Genomic DNA, 12,167 nt, shown 5'->3' with positions numbered 1-12,167 from the left:
ATGCATTCGTTTGATTAAGCTCCGTGAACGTGCAAAGACGATGGCGAAGCGCTGCCCTGTTCGCTCGAAAGCTCTCCTTTGTATGGCCTTCACACGGCCTCAAGGTACGCCGTTCTAAACAGCCTTACATTCCACGCTGGCGTGCCCCCAACTGGGAATGTGGGCTCTTCTGTGAGACACCAATGTGCGTCCCAAAGGAAACCGGGGTGGGGGGGGGCTCCCCCAGGACGCCTGCGTACGGCAGTCGGTTGCCAGATGTTTACTTCCAGCCGGAGAAAGAGAAAAAGGGCAGCTTTCCCAGGGACAATTCTGGACCCTTGGGAACATCCAGAATCACCAAAGCCTAAACTTGGCACGGCCTGGGCAACGCTCTTCCGCACGTCCAGCAATCCCCACGTCAAAACCTTTCTCGGCAGAGGCAGGCACTCTCTCCCTTGTACTAGATAGCTCGGCAGAACCTTCCGAGAAACATGCTGCGTCGTTCAGCTTGAAAGCGGGACGCGGATGGGAGAGTACGCTTTCTCCCCGTTTGGAGGCGCCGTGCGCTTGGCTTCAAAGCTGCCCGAACAGCACTAGCGGCCCGACGTCTCTGCACGGCAGGATTGTCGTTGTGGGCCGAGGCTGCGTGTTCTCTCACAGCGGAAAACCGTGCTGGCAATACCTTGCTAGAAACTCCTCCCACGGCACTACATGTTCAGCTCCGGCCAAACGAAAGGTGACCTCAGGCCTCAAGGTACGTTCCAGCGTTTCACGTCGGGGGAGTTGGGTGTGCAGTGGTTTCCATGAGGCCAGACTCCACCACGGAGTGCCTTAACTCTGCGACGCTCCTGGGGGCACACAGGATAGGAGCTCGTTCGCCAATTGCGCAGGATGACGTCTCTCCGTGGCGGAACGGCGGCTCCCGGCTTCTAGAGGAACCTTAGCCTAAACAGGCCCCTGGAGGAAGCTCTTCACATTCAGAGCAAGGGCAACGTACTGCTCTCTGGCTTGCCTGGGTTGAGTGCCCCAGGCGTCAAAGAGCCTCGCGAAAGCAGTGCTGCGCAGACTCCCTTTGCCAGTCGAACGGCCTCCTTGACTGAAAGAGAACTGCAGTGCCAAAAGGCACCGTGCTGACGACTGGCTCCAGGAAGAGACTCGGGACAGCACTCTCATAGAAGCGAAAGCTAGGCTGTGCGCCCAGCCTGACGAGCAGTACGTACGTTTGCCACACTTCTTTACACAGCTAGGCATGAGCCAGAGAGCCTTGGTCACTGAGGCCTACCTAAGGGACTGCCATACTTACCCAGTAGCTCCCACGCAGAGGTCCCTGTGCCCAAACGGGCCTCCACGGAAGGGCCCTGTTCCTCCCGTTGTGTCTCCTTGAGGCAATCAGAAACCGCTGAGGATCCCTATAGGAGCTCCGGTTTGAAGCTGGGCGACCCTGGCTAAACCTTATTCCCCTCCGTGGTAAACGAGACAGTGGCGGGTCCTAAGCTGCCTGAAGTACACTGCTCGCGCCCACCTTCTCTTTGCTGCCCGAAGGCCTCCCATAAGAAGTCTGAGTTTACTCGTGACAGCAGAAGTCTGAGTTTACGCGTGTGAGGCCTGCTGCTCTCAGTTCCTTGCTGGGAGCTTCAGCAGGAGCGCTCGGGAGCTCGCCGGCACAAGAACTGTGAGTCCCCTCGCCCCACCCCGGCCTCAAGCAAAAGTCCAGATTTCCCCCGTCAGTAACACCTCGGAGTGCCCTAGGAGCGAAGAAGCATGCCTTAACGGAGGGCTTCAACAGTGCTAGGGCTTTATTTCACGAGACACCGTGCACTCACGTTCGTTGTAACAACTGTCAAAGGGCACTGGATGCCTTCCAACTCCTCTCTTGCGTTTGAGCCACAGGAAGTAAATGCATTCGTTTGATTAAGCTCTGTGAACGTGCAACGACGATGGTGAAGCGCTGCCCTGTTCGCTCGAAAGCTCTCGTTTGTACGGCCTTCACACGGCCTCAAGGTACGCCGTTCTAAACAGCTTTACATTCCACGCTGGCGTGCCCCCAATTGCGAATGTGGGCTCTTCTGTGAGACACCAATGTGCGTCCCAAAGGAAACCGGGGGGGTGGCTCCCCCAGGACGCCTGCGTACGGCAGTCGGTTGCCAGATGTTTACTTCCAGCCGGAGAAAGAGAAAAAGGACAGCTTTCCCAGGGACAATTCTGGACCCTTGGGAACATCCAGAATCACCAAAGCCTAAACTTGGCACGGCCTGGGCAACGCTCTTCCGCACGTCCAGCAATCCCCACGTCAAAACCTTTCTCGGCAGAGGCAGGCACTCTCTCCCTTGTACTAGATAGCTCGGCAGAACCTTCCGAGAAACATGCTGCGTCATTCAGCTTGAAAGTGGGACGCGGATGGGAGAGTACGCTTTCTCCCCGTTTGGAGGCGCCGTGCGCTTGGCTTCAAAGCTGCCCGAACAGCACTAGCGGCCCGACGTCTCTGCACGGCAGGATTGTCGTTGTGGGCCGAGGCTGCGTGTTCTCTCACAGCGGAAAACCGTGCTGGCAATACCTTGCTAGAAACTCCTCCCACGGCACTACATGTTCAGCTCCGGCCAAACGAAAGGTGACCTCAGGCCTCAAGGTAAGTTCCAGCGTTTCACGTCGGGGGAGTTGGGTGTGCAGTGGTTTCCATGAGGCCAGACTCCACCACGGAGTGCCTTAACTCTGCGACGCTCCTGGGGGAACACAGGATAGGAGCTCGTTCGCCAATTGCGCAGGATGACTTCTCTCCGTGGCGGAACGGCGGCTCCCGGCTTCTAGAGGAACCTTAGCCTAAACAGGCCCCTGGAGGAAGCTCTTCACATTCAGAGCAAGGGCAACGTACTGCTCTCTGGCTTGCCTGGGTTGAGTGCCCCAGGCGTCAAAGAGCCTCGCGAAAGCAGTGCTGCGCAGACTCCCTTTGCCAGTCGAACGGCCTCCTTGACTGAAAGAGAACTGCAGTGCCAAAAGGCACCGTGCTGACGCCTGGGCTCCAGGAAGAGACTCGGGACAGCACTCTCATAGCAGCGAAAGCTAGGCTGTGCGCCCAGCCTGACGAGCAGTACGTACGTTTGCCACACTTCTTTACACAGCTAGGCATGAGCCAGAGAGCCTTGGTCACTGAGGCCTACATAAGGGACTGCCATACTTACCCAGTAGCTCCCACGCAGAGGTCCCTGTGCCCAAACGGGCCTCCACGGAAGGGCCCTGTTCCTCCCGTTGTGTTTCCTTGAGGCAATCAGAAACCGCTGAGGATCCCTATAGGAGCTCCGGTTTGAAGCTGGGCGACCCTGGCTAAACCTTATTCCCCTCCGTGGTAAACGAGACAGTGGCGGGTCCTAAGCTGCCTGAAGTACACTGCTCGCGCCCACCTTCTCTTTGCTGCCCGAAGGCCTCCCATAAGAAGTCTGAGTTTACTCGTGACAGCAGAAGTCTGAGTTTACGCGTGTGAGGCCTGCTGCTCTCAGTTCCTTGCTGGGAGCTTCAGCAGGAGCGCTCGGGAGCTCGCCGGCACAAGAACTGTGAGTCCCCTCGCCCCACCCCGGCCTCAAGCAAAAGTCCAGATTTCCCCCGTCAGTAACACCTCGGAGTGCCCTAGGAGCGAAGAAGCATGCCTTAACGGAGGGCTTCAACAGTGCTAGGGCTTTATTTCACGAGACACCGTGCACTCACGTTCGTTGTAACAACTGTCAAAGGGCACTGGATGCCTTCCAACTCCTCTCTTGCGTTTGAGCCACAGGAAGTAAATGCATTCGTTTGATTAAGCTCTGTGAACGTGCAACGACGATGGTGAAGCGCTGCCCTGTTCGCTCGAAAGCTCTCGTTTGTACGGCCTTCACACGGCCTCAAGGTACGCCGTTCTAAACAGCTTTACATTCCACGCTGGCGTGCCCCCAATTGCGAATGTGGGCTCTTCTGTGAGACACCAATGTGCGTCCCAAAGGAAACCGGGGGGGTGGCTCCCCCAGGACGCCTGCGTACGGCAGTCGGTTGCCAGATGTTTACTTCCAGCCGGAGAAAGAGAAAAAGGACAGCTTTCCCAGGGACAATTCTGGACCCTTGGGAACATCCAGAATCACCAAAGCCTAAACTTGGCACGGCCTGGGCAACGCTCTTCCGCACGTCCAGCAATCCCCACGTCAAAATCTTTCTCGGCAGAGGCAGGCACTCTCTCCCTTGTACTAGATAGCTCGGCAGAACCTTCCGAGAAACATGCTGCGTCATTCAGCTTGAAAGTGGGACGCGGATGGGAGAGTACGCTTTCTCCCCGTTTGGAGGCGCCGTGCGCTTGGCTTCAAAGCTGCCCGAACAGCACTAGCGGCCCGACGTCTCTGCACGGCAGGATTGTCGTTGTGGGCCGAGGCTGCGTGTTCTCTCAAAGCGGAAAACCGTGCTGGCAATACCTTGCTAGAAACTCCTCCCACGGCACTACATGTTCAGCTCCGGCCAAACGAAAGGTGACCTCAGGCCTCAAGGTAAGTTCCAGCGTTTCACGTCGGGGGAGTTGGGTGTGCAGTGGTTTCCATGAGGCCAGAGTCCACCACGGAGTGCCTTAACTCTGCGACGCTCCTGGGGGCACACAGGATAGGAGCTCGTTCGCCAACTGCGCAGGATGACGTCTCTCCGTGTCGGAACGGCGGCTCCCGGCTTCTAGAGGAACCTTAGCCTAAACAGGCCCCTGGAGGAAGCTCTTCACATTCAGAGCAAGGGCAACGTACTGCTCTCTGGCTTGCCTGGGTTGAGTGCCCCAGGCGTCAAAGAGCCTCGCGAAAGCAGTGCTGCGCAGACTCCCTTTGCCAGTCGAACGGCCTCCTTGACTGAAAGAGAACTGCAGTGCCAAAAGGCACCGTGCTGACGACTGGCTCCAGGAAGAGACTCGGGACAGCACTCTCATAGAAGCGAAAGCTAGGCTGTGCGCCCAGCCTGACGAGCAGTACGTACGTTTGCCACACTTCTTTACACAGCTAGGCATGAGCCAGAGAGCCTTGGTCACTGAGGCCTACCTAAGGGACTGCCATACTTACCCAGTAGCTCCCACGCAGAGGTCCCTGTGCCCAAACGGGCCTCCACGGAAGGGCCCTGTTCCTCCCGTTGTGTCTCCTTGAGGCAATCAGAAACCGCTGAGGATCCCTATAGGAGCTCCGGTTTGAAGCTGGGCGACCCTGGCTAAACCTTATTCCCCTCCGTGGTAAACGAGACAGTGGCGGGTCCTAAGCTGCCTGAAGTACACTGCTCGCGCCCACCTTCTCTTTGCTGCCCGAAGGCCTCCCATAAGAAGTCTGAGTTTACTCGTGACAGCAGAAGTCTGAGTTTACGCGTGTGAGGCCTGCTGCTCTCAGTTCCTTGCTGGGAGCTTCAGCAGGAGCGCTCGGGAGCTCGCCGGCACAAGAACTGTGAGTCCCCTCGCCCCACCCCGGCCTCAAGCAAAAGTCCAGATTTCCCCCGTCAGTAACACCTCGGAGTGCCCTAGGAGCGAAGAAGCATGCCTTAACGGAGGGCTTCAACAGTGCTAGGGCTTTATTTCACGAGACACCGTGCACTCACGTTCGTTGTAACAACTGTCAAAGGGCACTGGATGCCTTCCAACTCCTCTCTTGCGTTTGAGCCACAGGAAGTAAATGCATTCGTTTGATTAAGCTCTGTGAACGTGCAACGACGATGGTGAAGCGCTGCCCTGTTCGCTCGAAAGCTCTCGTTTGTACGGCCTTCACACGGCCTCAAGGTACGCCGTTCTAAACAGCTTTACATTCCACGCTGGCGTGCCCCCAATTGCGAATGTGGGCTCTTCTGTGAGACACCAATGTGCGTCCCAAAGGAAACCGGGGGGGTGGCTCCCCCAGGACGCCTGCGTACGGCAGTCGGTTGCCAGATGTTTACTTCCAGCCGGAGAAAGAGAAAAAGGACAGCTTTCCCAGGGACAATTCTGGACCCTTGGGAACATCCAGAATCACCAAAGCCTAAACTTGGCACGGCCTGGGCAACGCTCTTCCGCACGTCCAGCAATCCCCACGTCAAAACCTTTCTCGGCAGAGGCAGGCACTCTCTCCCTTGTACTAGATAGCTCGGCAGAACCTTCCGAGAAACATGCTGCGTCATTCAGCTTGAAAGTGGGACGCGGATGGGAGAGTACGCTTTCTCCCCGTTTGGAGGCGCCGTGCGCTTGGCTTCAAAGCTGCCCGAACAGCACTAGCGGCCCGACGTCTCTGCACGGCAGGATTGTCGTTGTGGGCCGAGGCTGCGTGTTCTCTCACAGCGGAAAACCGTGCTGGCAATACCTTGCTAGAAACTCCTCCCACGGCACTACATGTTCAGCTCCGGCCAAACGAAAGGTGACCTCAGGCCTCAAGGTAAGTTCCAGCGTTTCACGTCGGGGGAGTTGGGTGTGCAGTGGTTTCCATGAGGCCAGACTCCACCACGGAGTGCCTTAACTCTGCGACGCTCCTGGGGGAACACAGGATAGGAGCTCGTTCGCCAATTGCGCAGGATGACTTCTCTCCGTGGCGGAACGGCGGCTCCCGGCTTCTAGAGGAACCTTAGCCTAAACAGGCCCCTGGAGGAAGCTCTTCACATTCAGAGCAAGGGCAACGTACTGCTCTCTGGCTTGCCTGGGTTGAGTGCCCCAGGCGTCAAAGAGCCTCGCGAAAGCAGTGCTGCGCAGACTCCCTTTGCCAGTCGAACGGCCTCCTTGACTGAAAGAGAACTGCAGTGCCAAAAGGCACCGTGCTGACGCCTGGGCTCCAGGAAGAGACTCGGGACAGCACTCTCATAGCAGCGAAAGCTAGGCTGTGCGCCCAGCCTGACGAGCAGTACGTACGTTTGCCACACTTCTTTACACAGCTAGGCATGAGCCAGAGAGCCTTGGTCACTGAGGCCTACATAAGGGACTGCCATACTTACCCAGTAGCTCCCACGCAGAGGTCCCTGTGCCCAAACGGGCCTCCACGGAAGGGCCCTGTTCCTCCCGTTGTGTTTCCTTGAGGCAATCAGAAACCGCTGAGGATCCCTATAGGAGCTCCGGTTTGAAGCTGGGCGACCCTGGCTAAACCTTATTCCCCTCCGTGGTAAACGAGACAGTGGCGGGTCCTAAGCTGCCTGAAGTACACTGCTCGCGCCCACCTTCTCTTTGCTGCCCGAAGGCCTCCCATAAGAAGTCTGAGTTTACTCGTGACAGCAGAAGTCTGAGTTTACGCGTGTGAGGCCTGCTGCTCTCAGTTCCTTGCTGGGAGCTTCAGCAGGAGCGCTCGGGAGCTCGCCGGCACAAGAACTGTGAGTCCCCTCGCCCCACCCCGGCCTCAAGCAAAAGTCCAGATTTCCCCCGTCAGTAACACCTCGGAGTGCCCTAGGAGCGAAGAAGCATGCCTTAACGGAGGGCTTCAACAGTGCTAGGGCTTTATTTCACGAGACACCGTGCACTCACGTTCGTTGTAACAACTGTCAAAGGGCACTGGATGCCTTCCAACTCCTCTCTTGCGTTTGAGCCACAGGAAGTAAATGCATTCGTTTGATTAAGCTCTGTGAACGTGCAACGACGATGGTGAAGCGCTGCCCTGTTCGCTCGAAAGCTCTCGTTTGTACGGCCTTCACACGGCCTCAAGGTACGCCGTTCTAAACAGCTTTACATTCCACGCTGGCGTGCCCCCAATTGCGAATGTGGGCTCTTCTGTGAGACACCAATGTGCGTCCCAAAGGAAACCGGGGGGGTGGCTCCCCCAGGACGCCTGCGTACGGCAGTCGGTTGCCAGATGTTTACTTCCAGCCGGAGAAAGAGAAAAAGGACAGCTTTCCCAGGGACAATTCTGGACCCTTGGGAACATCCAGAATCACCAAAGCCTAAACTTGGCACGGCCTGGGCAACGCTCTTCCGCACGTCCAGCAATCCCCACGTCAAAATCTTTCTCGGCAGAGGCAGGCACTCTCTCCCTTGTACTAGATAGCTCGGCAGAACCTTCCGAGAAACATGCTGCGTCATTCAGCTTGAAAGTGGGACGCGGATGGGAGAGTACGCTTTCTCCCCGTTTGGAGGCGCCGTGCGCTTGGCTTCAAAGCTGCCCGAACAGCACTAGCGGCCCGACGTCTCTGCACGGCAGGATTGTCGTTGTGGGCCGAGGCTGCGTGTTCTCTCAAAGCGGAAAACCGTGCTGGCAATACCTTGCTAGAAACTCCTCCCACGGCACTACATGTTCAGCTCCGGCCAAACGAAAGGTGACCTCAGGCCTCAAGGTAAGTTCCAGCGTTTCACGTCGGGGGAGTTGGGTGTGCAGTGGTTTCCATGAGGCCAGAGTCCACCACGGAGTGCCTTAACTCTGCGACGCTCCTGGGGGCACACAGGATAGGAGCTCGTTCGCCAATTGCGCAGGATGACGTCTCTCCGTGTCGGAACGGCGGCTCCCGGCTTCTAGAGGAACCTTAGCCTAAACAGGCCCCTGGAGGAAGCTCTTCACATTCAGAGCAAGGGCAACGTACTGCTCTCTGGCTTGCCTGGGTTGAGTGCCCCAGGCGTCAAAGAGCCTCGCGAAAGCAGTGCTGCGCAGACTCCCTTTGCCAGTCGAACGGCCTCCTTGACTGAAAGAGAACTGCAGTGCCAAAAGGCACCGTGCTGACGACTGGCTCCAGGAAGAGACTCGGGACAGCACTCTCATAGAAGCGAAAGCTAGGCTGTGCGCCCAGCCTGACGAGCAGTACGTACGTTTGCCACACTTCTTTACACAGCTAGGCATGAGCCAGAGAGCCTTGGTCACTGAGGCCTACCTAAGGGACTGCCATACTTACCCAGTAGCTCCCACGCAGAGGTCCCTGTGCCCAAACGGGCCTCCACGGAAGGGCCCTGTTCCTCCCGTTGTGTCTCCTTGAGGCAATCAGAAACCGCTGAGGATCCCTATAGGAGCTCCGGTTTGAAGCTGGGCGACCCTGGCTAAACCTTATTCCCCTCCGTGGTAAACGAGACAGTGGCGGGTCCTAAGCTGCCTGAAGTACACTGCTCGCGCCCACCTTCTCTTTGCTGCCCGAAGGCCTCCCATAAGAAGTCTGAGTTTACTCGTGACAGCAGAAGTCTGAGTTTACGCGTGTGAGGCCTGCTGCTCTCAGTTCCTTGCTGGGAGCTTCAGCAGGAGCGCTCGGGAGCTCGCCGGCACAAGAACTGTGAGTCCCCTCGCCCCACCCCGGCCTCAAGCAAAAGTCCAGATTTCCCCCGTCAGTAACACCTCGGAGTGCCCTAGGAGCGAAGAAGCATGCGTTAACGGAGGGCTTCAACAGTGCTAGGGCTTTATTTCACGAGACACCGTGCACTCACGTTCGTTGTAACAACTGTCAAAGGGCACTGGGTGCCTTCCAACTCCTCTCTTGCGTTTGAGCCACAGGAAGTAAATGCATTCGTTTGATTAAGCTCCGTGAACGTGCAAAGACGATGGCAAAGCGCTGCCCTGTTCGCTCGAAAGCTCTCGTTTGTACGGCCTTCACACGGCCTCAAGGTACGCCGTTCTAAACAGCTTTACATTCCACGCTGGCGTGCCCCCAATTGCGAATGTGGGCTCTTCTGTGAGACACCAATGTGCGTCCCAAAGGAAACCGGGGGGGTGGCTCCCCCAGGACGCCTGCGTACGGCAGTCGGTTGCCAGATGTTTACTTCCAGCCGGAGAAAGAGAAAAAGGACAGCTTTCCCAGGGACAATTCTGGACCCTTGGGAACATCCAGAATCACCAAAGCCTAAACTTGGCACGGCCTGGGCAACGCTCTTCCGCACGTCCAGCAATCCCCACGTCAAAATCTTTCTCGGCAGAGGCAGGCACTCTCTCCCTTGTACTAGATAGCTCGGCAGAACCTTCCGAGAAACATGCTGCGTCATTCAGCTTGAAAGTGGGACGCGGATGGGAGAGTACGCTTTCTCCCCGTTTGGAGGCGCCGTGCGCTTGGCTTCAAAGCTGCCCGAACAGCACTAGCGGCCCGACGTCTCTGCAGGGCAGGATTGTCGTTGTGGGCCGAGGCTGCGTGTTCTCTCAAAGCGGAAAACCGTGCTGGCAATACCTTGCTAGAAACTCCTCCCACGGCACTACATGTTCAGCTCCGGCCAAACGAAAGGTGACCTCAGGCCTCAAGGTAAGTTCCAGCGTTTCACGTCGGGGGAGTTGGGTGTGCAGTGGTTTCCATGAGGCCAGAGTCCACCACGGAGTGCCTTAACTCTGCGACGCTCCTGGGGGCACACAGGATAGGAGCTCGTTCGCCAATTGCGCAGGATGACGTCTCTCCGTGTCGGAACGGCGGCTCCCGGCTTCTAGAGGAACCTTAGCCTAAACAGGCCCCTGGAGGAAGCTCTTCACATTCAGAGCAAGGGCAACGTACTGCTCTCTGGCTTGCCTGGGTTGAGTGCCCCAGGCGTCAAAGAGCCTCGCGAAAGCAGTGCTGCGCAGACTCCCTTTGCCAGTCGAACGGCCTCCTTGACTGAAAGAGAACTGCAGTGCCAAAAGGCACCGTGCTGACGACTGGCTCCAGGACTCAGGACAGCACTCTCATAGAAGCGAAAGCTAGGCTGTGCGCCCAGCCTGACGAGCAGTACGTACGTTTGCCACACTTCTTTACACAGCTAGGCATGAGCCAGAGAGCCTTGGTCACTGAGGCCTACCTAAGGGACTGCCATACTTACCCAGTAGCTCCCACGCAGAGGTCCCTGTGCCCAAACGGGCCTCCACGGAAGGGCCCTGTTCCTCCCGTTGTGTTTCCTTGAGGCAATCAGAAACCGCTGAGGATCCCTATAGGAGCTCCGGTTTGAAGCTGGGCGACCCTGGCTAAACCTTATTCCCCTCCGTGGTAAATGAGACAGTGGCGGGTCCTAAGCTGCCTGAAGTACACTGCTCGCGCCCACCTTCTCTTTGCTGCCCGAAGGCCTCCCATAAGAAGTCTGAGTTTACTCGTGACAGCAGAAGTCTGAGTTTACGCGTGTGAGGCCTGCTGCTCTCAGTTCCTTGCTGGGAGCTTCAGCAGGAGCGCTCGGGAGCTCGCCGGCACAAGAACTGTGAGTCCCCTCGCCCCACCCCGGCCTCAAGCAAAAGTCCAGATTTCCCCCGTCAGTAACACCTCGGAGTGCCCTAGGAGCGAAGAAGCATGCCTTAACGGAGGGCTTCAACAGTGCTAGGGCTTTATTTCACGAGACACCGTGCACTCACGTTCGTTGTAACAACTGTCAAAGGGCACTGGGTGCCTTCCAACTCCTCTCTTGCGTTTGAGCCACAGGAAGTAAATGCATTCGTTTGATTAAGCTCTGTGAACGTGCAACGACGATGGTGAAGCGCTGCCCTGTTCGCTCGAAAGCTCTCGTTTGTACGGCCTTCACACGGCCTCAAGGTACGCCGTTCTAAACAGCTTTACATTCCACGCTGGCGTGCCCCCAATTGCGAATGTGGGCTCTTCTGTGAGACACCAATGTGCGTCCCAAAGGAAACCGGGGGGGTGGCTCCCCCAGGACGCCTGCGTACGGCAGTCGGTTGCCAGATGTTTACTTCCAGCCGGAGAAAGAGAAAAAGGACAGCTTTCCCAGGGACAATTCTGGACCCTTGGGAACATCCAGAATCACCAAAGCCTAAACTTGGCACGGCCTGGGCAACGCTCTTCCGCACGTCCAGCAATCCCCACGTCAAAACCTTTCTCGGCAGAGGCAGGCACTCTCTCCCTTGTACTAGATAGCTCGGCAGAACCTTCCGAGAAACATGCTGCGTCATTCAGCTTGAAAGCGGGACGCGGATGGGAGAGTACGCTTTCTCCCCGTTTGGAGGCGCCGTGCGCTTGGCTTCAAAGCTGCCCGAACAGCACTAGCGGCCCGACGTCTCTGCACGGCAGGATTGTCGTTGTGGGCCGAGGCTGCGTGTTCTCTCAAAGCGGAAAACCGTGCTGGCAATACCTTGCTAGAAACTCCTCCCACGGCACTACATGTTCAGCTCCGGCCAAACGAAAGGTGACCTCAGGCCTCAAGGTAAGTTCCAGCGTTTCACGTCGGGGGAGTTGGGTGTGCAGTGGTTTCCATGAGGCCAGAGTCCACCACGGAGTGCCTTAACTCTGCGACGCTCCTGGGGGCACACAGGATAGGAGCTCGTTCGCCAATTGCGCAGGATGACGTCTCTCCGTGTCGGAACGGCGGCTCCCGGCTTCTAGAGGAACCTTAGCCTAAACAGGCCCCT

Source organism: Stenella coeruleoalba, assembly GCF_951394435.1.
Source record: "Stenella coeruleoalba genome assembly, chromosome: 15".
Classification (NCBI taxonomy): domain Eukaryota; kingdom Metazoa; phylum Chordata; class Mammalia; order Artiodactyla; family Delphinidae; genus Stenella; species Stenella coeruleoalba.
The sequence above is the reverse complement of the archived record's forward strand: the minus strand, read 5'-3'. Positions refer to the sequence as shown.